Below are 7,773 nucleotides of genomic sequence, written 5' to 3'. Positions count from 1 at the left end.
GTGCCAATGTGGTAAAAAAAAAAAGAAAACGGATAGATTGTTTTTCTCTTTTTTACTAATATGTCAGTGTTGCCAGGTTTTTCAAAAAATAAAGCGTTTAAGACTGAAACTGTTGGATCCTAAAGGAAATTCCTTTATCACAGATGGCTCTTAACGATAAGACATGCTGGCTTTGGCCTCTAATGCATGCTGTGCTACGAGTTTATTGAGAATGATAATAGAACTGTGAACATCAGCTTGTTCCAGTCAGACATGCTGGAATTTGCATGATGCATGACACAAGGTTGCAACGAAGGACAAACCGGGGAGACACTCGTGAATTTCAAACATTCTGAGTTTGTCTGAATGTGTTATAAACACACAGTGGCCCTTACCATGTGCCTAAAATTTTGATCAGAGCTGCATTCTAGAATCAAGACCCACACAGAATGCCCATGAAGACATTTATAAAGCAACATAAACATATACAATTTCATAGAAAATCTCAACATTTTCCCCCCTGTATTTAAAGAATCAGTGTTATCCATTTCCAGTCTAACAATTAAGGCTTTAACTTCATTGTTACACCTTGTTTATTTCTAATATATTGGTCATTGCATTAGTGAATAAATAGCATATTCTTGGGCTTCATCTCGGAGCTACAGTCCCCAGCTTGGTTTCCTGCCCACTCAGCTCCTTCAGACTAGCAGCAGCAGCAATTAGCAAACACCTGGTGGAACTGCATGTCTGCTGAGTTTATCATACGAACTACAACACTCCTAAAATTGGCTGTAAACTGCATAATTGGAGAGCATGGAGCAGTATTGTTGCGATATGCTGAAGGGGGAGTCTTGGAAAGGGTAGAAGGTTCTTAAAGGGACAGTGGCTAATTTCAAAGGGTCATACACAGCCATGATGCAAAGTGAAATTTCATTTTAGTTGTTTTTGATTTATGCAACATTTTCATAACAACTGAAGGCACCATATTGATTGTGCTATAGTTGTTATGTGCTATTACTGCGTTTCTGGAAAATATATAATACGTCCCCTTTAACATGAAGTCCGGGTTTTATTCATTTTGTCCCTGAGAGCCAAATTATGCTCACTATGGAAACAGCAGATCTCTCCTCACTGTTTTCTTCACATCGAGCTTTGTTGATATTTTTTTTCTTCTGCTGCTCATAGTCTGACCCTTCATTTTCTTTATCTGTTGTGCGTTTACCCTGGCTCTCCTCCCCCTTGACTACATCCCTGTGGGCGTGTGCAGCCAATGCGGTAACAAATGTCTAGGTGGCACACAGACTCTGCAATCTACTTGGCCTCTGGTGTCCATAGAGTTGACTGGGAGGTATGAATTAGGCATTACATGCATTTGATGTGTCATGCTGAATTACACAGAGACAACAAACATTACTGGACTGCAGGTGTGAGTAATTCTACCAGAAGGGGGGGGTTCTCAAAAACAGAACAAAGCCGAATGGATTGCAGGTTCAGCGGGTGGTGGCCATGGGCCTCTGCTGTGAGTTTCAATACTGGAAATTAACAGAGCTGTATATTCTTTTCTTGCACATTGCACACAGCCGTTGTGTTCTGCCTCACAAGAGCTGTGTAAAGACCTACTGTATAGCGGCACTGTAGTTGATCACCTCCCCCTGTCAAGTAACTGAACATGTTGTGTGTGTGTTCCCCTCCCAAAACTCCTTCTTACAAGTCTTTATCTGCCATCTCTGTCACTTCATGTATCACTGCAATTAGTCGCTCTGCTGAGCAGGCAGGTCCTCACTGAGAGAGTATTCCTCCTCGATTAGAGTGCTTGTTTCCCATGGTTATTTTACAGTTTTCTGCACATGAGCTTGTTCAAGTGTGTTTGTGAGGTAGCCTTAAAGCAACCGTTGCCGAAAATGAAATTTTTTTTTAGGAACCTGCTGATTGTTAAGTCTTCTTGTTTTGTGTGAAAGCTGGGATCAAGAACCCACCTGCCTCCTTTTGTACCCAACGCTGCAATTTATCCTCACTGTCTCTAAGTCTCTGTTCACAGAAAGTGCCAGTATCGCTGACAGACAGAGCCGGTCGAGAGACTAAGAGAAAGACAGCAAGGTAGCAGGGTAGACAGCGCTACAGACAGGACAAAAAGCAGGTGGAAAAAGATGAATGAGCTTGAATGCAACTGAGAATGCACAGACAAAAAGATGCCAGAACGTTTAAGGGAGCATCAATAAAACAAAGTAAAGACGAATGTGCTATTATGCTATAGTGCAATCTTCAAAGGCTATTTCGTATCTGAACATATGCTGTGTATCCACAGGAGCTCGGGAGGTGAAACCAAAGCCAACACTTCTTGCACAGGATCCATCCACCTTGGAAAAACATTTTGGCATGCATGCTTTTTAAAAAGGAGAGTGAGACGACATGAAGAGTCTGGAAACGGGGTAGATAAAAGAGAAGCAGGAGCCTATTTATACTGAACACCCAGTGTTGGTCACAACAACCAATACTGTAAATTAGATCACTCAATATTTTGAAAAATTAATCTGCAGATTCTTGGTTTTATGTTGTTCCTCAGACTCAGCATAAATACACTTTAAACTTTATATTACTTTGATACTACAGAAACTTCAAAGCCTCTAATAAATACTAAGAAATTATTCCATGCAGAAGTAAAGGTATAGGTAATTTTATCTATATAGCACATTTTCAGCAACAAAGCAATACAAAGTGCTTTACAGGAATTAAAAGGAAATACAAACAAAATAACAAACCAAAGGAAAGAGCAAAAGAAGAAAAACCTAATAATGTTGATCCAAAGTAAATAAACTAGATACTCCTATTCAGGGTTGCTATATAAGTATAAGTAAGTATCCTCTGGTCTAATTCCTTTAAGTACTCACATTTAACCTTCTGCTGAAAGCAAATAACCAGAATGTCTCAGTGGTATTTATGAGCAGGGGAGGAAACGGTTACAGCAAGCATAACCCGTTGAATTATTTATATCAGAGGTTAACCTCTGCTTCAAGACACAGTGGAGTAATTAGTGAACTTTTCCATGAATGTTTTAAAGTTTCAAATGAGAATAAAGATTATTATACTTTTCTTACACTATTTCTACTATTTTTCTTCTAGAAGAAGCTTCGACTTAAGCAGCTGAATGCAAAAAACGTCAATGAGGGAAACAAAAACATATAACACATAAAAATTAAAAAAAAGAGTGTGAAAGAAAGATGGGATTCTGTTGAAAATTCAGAATGTCTCAAAATTTACATAATGATGACAATGACATCATAATTGCTTTTTCGCATTCCAAAATATACAGCATATGTTTAGTTTTATTTTTAAATATAAAACCAAATTAAATGGAATTGCTCAAATCCCGCACCTTAAAATTTTAATCCTCAGAAATATGCATAAACAGAAAAAAAAAACATATGATATATGCATCAAGCATGAATGGTCGGGTATTTTTTTTAATAAAAATGCCATATTAATCCTTACAAAAATACAAAGATTTGCTTTGCTTTGGAACCTGTTCAAAACTTACTAGTGGTGCTGTACTAGTACTACTGTATTCTGCACAACACTGTAAGTGAGGTAACACGCGGTGCTTCTAAGAAATAACCATTTGCTAGTCAACTGCACTAAAAGCTCTTGAACGTTTTGAAACATCACACGCTCTAGCAAGCTCCAGAGTCTGAAGGCTGGAGAAAGAAAACATACAAATTGTTCCTACATCAGCAGCACCTAAACAGACAGTCTGCTTGACTGTGGGTGGACAGCCTCTTTTTAACTTCATGACCTGCAGAGTGAAAACTTCATTTCTGCTGAGGTTGGCAAGACCCTAAAAAAAGTTTTGCAAATATTTGCCCTCTTGACATGATGAATTTTGTACGTCAGTCGACCTTTCCTGTGCTACCATGTACTGTAAGCACATTTGCAAACTGACCTAATCCTTTTATCTCCTGTCTTTGCAATGCTTGCTGTTATTTCCTGTGTCTCCTTGCGTGTTAGGGAGTTTTACCTGTTGCGCTTTTCAGGCAAGTTTGTGCCTCAGTGGGAGAGTGTGCTGTCTGCTTCTCTCTTTTGCAAAAACTATTCAATCATCCCTCCAAATGTTTTAATTTATGCGCTCCAGTCGCTTCATGGCCACAAGTATAAAAAAAATAACTACAATGGATTCTAATGTAGCATCATAATAAGATGCCGCCTCTGCAATAAGTCACATAGTAAATGTTCCTCCCCCACTAAATACTCCATAGTCAGCCATTAGTGGTGTCATAGCAAATTGGAAGCGATTGGGACCGACAGCAACTCAACTATGAAGTGGTAGACTGCGCTGAAGTGTGCAGTGTGCCGAAGTTGTCAACTTTATGCAAAGTGAATGACTGTAGAAATTCAAACTTTATGTGCCCTTCAGTCTAGCTCAAGGCAATTTGTAGAGAGCTTCATGGAAAGGAGTCCATAAACGAGCAGATGAATCAAAGTCTTGCTCAGTGTTTCTTATCCCTGGTCCTCAAGGCATACTGGCCTGCATGTCTTAGATGTTTTCCTACTGCAACACACCTGATTCGGATGATTGAAGTTCAGCAAAAGTCATCAATCAAAATCAGGTGTGCTGGAGCAGGGAAACATACAAAACATGCAGGGGGCAGTGTGCCTTCAGGACCAGGGTCGAAAAACACTGCCTTAAATCACCAAGTGCTGTGAAAAACATTAGACACAGTGGTGTAAAGCATGTCATAAATGGACTCTAGAGCAGTGGAAAGTTGATGTTTAGAGTACCGTTAAAACAAAATTACTGTACATACTACACTGAAGAACAACATAAATACTTAGTTTGCTAAGTATTTATGAATATGTATTTGATTTCGTGAAGTTATTTCTACACTTTTGTAGTCCTTTCTTTACTTATAGAATAAAATTAAGTTGATGCAAAACTTAAAATCATGTTTTCAAACAAAGTACAAGAAATAACATACAATTTTGGCATGTCTAACAGCAAGGTTATAAATTGCAGAAACTCTAATCCAAATGTATGAGTACACCATCCCGGACTGTAAAACAAAACTGGCTAAAAAAAAAAGGGCTACTATTCTGTGAGCGATCACTGTTGGGGATTAAAAACTGTGGCGGGGAAATCTGTTTAAATATCACTAAACTCATTTATCTATTGTTTTACAGCAACTGCTGCAGAAAAAAAAAAAAAAAACAACACAACCACAAATTTATTTGTGTTGTAAAAAGAATGCAAAATCTACTTTACTCTTATTTGAATTCATTTGAGTCCAAATAAAATCCCAATTTGGCCTTTCAGATGGGCTCAATCTTATTTAGGCATGGCGGTGTGACAGATCGTTTTCAGGATGTCTGCTTTATTAGTTGCGTGGTCCCAGCGGACTCTGTAGGCTAATTTGCTTGCTTTATTAGTTTTACAAGAGTTGGCAAAATGTAGCGTGACCCTGCGCTGCTCTCTCCAGGGGGATGCATCTAGTTGCAGATACATTGTACTTGCAAGCTCCTACTTTGTGGCAGATGCTCTCCCTCCCGCACATATGGTATGAAGTCAGCTGAGAAAAGGCTAAAGTAAATGTCCATTTCTGTTTGCTACCATGTATGCTTGGGGGAGAAAGGATGTAAATCGCAACCTGGTTTGGGCCATGCAGCAGCATTGCTCAGCAACACTTTGCATCCGTATGTTGTTTAAAGTTTTATGTTAAAAGGCAGCATATGTTATAAGCATTTAGTAGTAACCTGGGAGTGGGTAGATTATTGCCAGTAGCTGGGAACTGTGCAAAAGCCTTAAGTAATGACTCGTTAAATATTTTATGCACCCAAGCTGCTTCTTTTAATCTTTTAAACTGGTCCTGATTAATGCCTCTTTAGATTTTCAGAAAGTATTTATGTTGTTTTCTTAGAATATTAAAGAAGCATGCACTTCTGCCTTACTTTATTCACATGACTTTTTTTTTCTTTGGTACTGAACTGTTAAAGCATAGGTTGAAACCAGATATTTGCTAACTCTAGATAAAAAATTGCCTTTCCATCTGTCTGACATTAAACCAGATTAAACCTTTGCTGTTTTATATGAGTCCAGACCAAGATTAAATTTTATGCTAAATGCAAGAATAATATAAACACATGACAGATTTATTTAACTTTTAAATAAATCTGTTTTTTAAGTTTTAAATAAACTGAAAGAGTTGGCTCAAATGTTTTTTTGAGCCAACTCATTTACACTAGTTCTAGCATGCTAGTTTTAGAATATGCTAAAACTAGCACAAATGCTAGTTCTAGACTAGCACTCCTGAGCATACGCACTAGAACGTACAGTATGTAGTAATTCAGTCAAGTTTTTTTGACTGACTAGCTTAGATTATTTTTTCTTTCATCTAACCAGCTTCCTCCTTTTTTCTTCAAATATTACAATAGTCAATATGTCCAAACACACCAGAGCCAGACTTTCAGTATCATCAGACCATTGGACAGGCTTCCAAAAATGATAGTCTTTGTCCTTGTTTACATATGCGACTGTCTGCTGAGAGTTGAGTCTTTCTAAAAGACCACAGTGGCAAATACCCAATTGTTACAAAAATTGTATTTCATAAAAACTTTCATAGCATTCAGCTTAGACATTGCCACGTCTGGTTAAGTTTTTTCTGACACTTTTTCTCGAATAGCCTCATAATTCAGCAATCCACTTTACTCTTAACAGTATTCAGTATGTCTCAGTTTTCTTTACATAATCTCTGTGTGTTACTTGTGTGGGTTAAACTGTACTACAGTAACCCCATAGCGGACAGAGATTTTTTTTAGGCACCCAGGATTTAACTGAGACAAGTGAACCAACCGTTTCCACTTAACAGGGTAATACAAACGCTCAAGGAGAAGCAGAAAAAAAACATGAAAAAAAAAACTCTGGTAATAATTCTAAGTTGTTTCTATCCACATTAAGCATAGCTGAGCCTCACAATCATCTCAATTGCTTTAATGAAAAAATTACCAGAAGAGATCTGCAATACATAGAAAAATCAAATGCAATCATACTCGTGTTTTTTTGCATTTAACAAAGAAACGTAGTGAATAGCTTGCAGCAGCAGCTGATTCAAACCATGTCAAATGAAGCTGCGTAGCCTTATACGTGTTCAATTTTGCAATTGGTTTCAAATCTGAGGTGTGTCCAAAAAGAACCAGCTTAACTAGAAGAAATTATGTGAGACCAATCAGCGCAGAGAACATAATAATAACACAACTCATTGTCTCAGAACAGCGATTAGCTTGGTTTTTCATTAGGCTTAGAGCACGTTATGCCAAGGTCCAAGTAATGTCTTAATGCAAAGTAGGTGAGTTATAAAGATCAAACGTTACAATTTTCCCCTAATGTTGTCTGTGGAAACTGCTGAGCAATTACGCTCAATATAAGCAAGTGCAAGTCTGGCATGCATGTTTGTCTCTGTGAGCATTAGCTTTCTAGAGAAGACCAGGTCCTGCAGGTTGTGAGGTGAGAGTCAGGTGTTTGCCGAATTTTCCATTTCAGTGCACATCAGTGCAAATGTCAGTACACATCGGCTTCAGTCTCCTAGAATGCAATAGGAAAAAATTAAATACATGTCTGCACCCGACTGACTTGCAGCCTAACGGCTACCATCTATGTACACAAGTAATATGTTTTGTAAATATATCTCAACAACCCTAATTTATTTAGCCATACACCAGTTGCATAAAAACTATAGAACCTTGTGAGGGAGTAAGAAAACCAGCTGATGACAAAACAGGGATGTAGTGCCTGAACTCACTTGCCTGCTC

The sequence above is a fragment of the Xiphophorus maculatus genome, chromosome 16 (genome assembly GCF_002775205.1).
Source record: "Xiphophorus maculatus strain JP 163 A chromosome 16, X_maculatus-5.0-male, whole genome shotgun sequence".
Taxonomy (NCBI): domain Eukaryota; kingdom Metazoa; phylum Chordata; class Actinopteri; order Cyprinodontiformes; family Poeciliidae; genus Xiphophorus; species Xiphophorus maculatus.
This window is presented reverse-complemented; position numbering follows the sequence as displayed.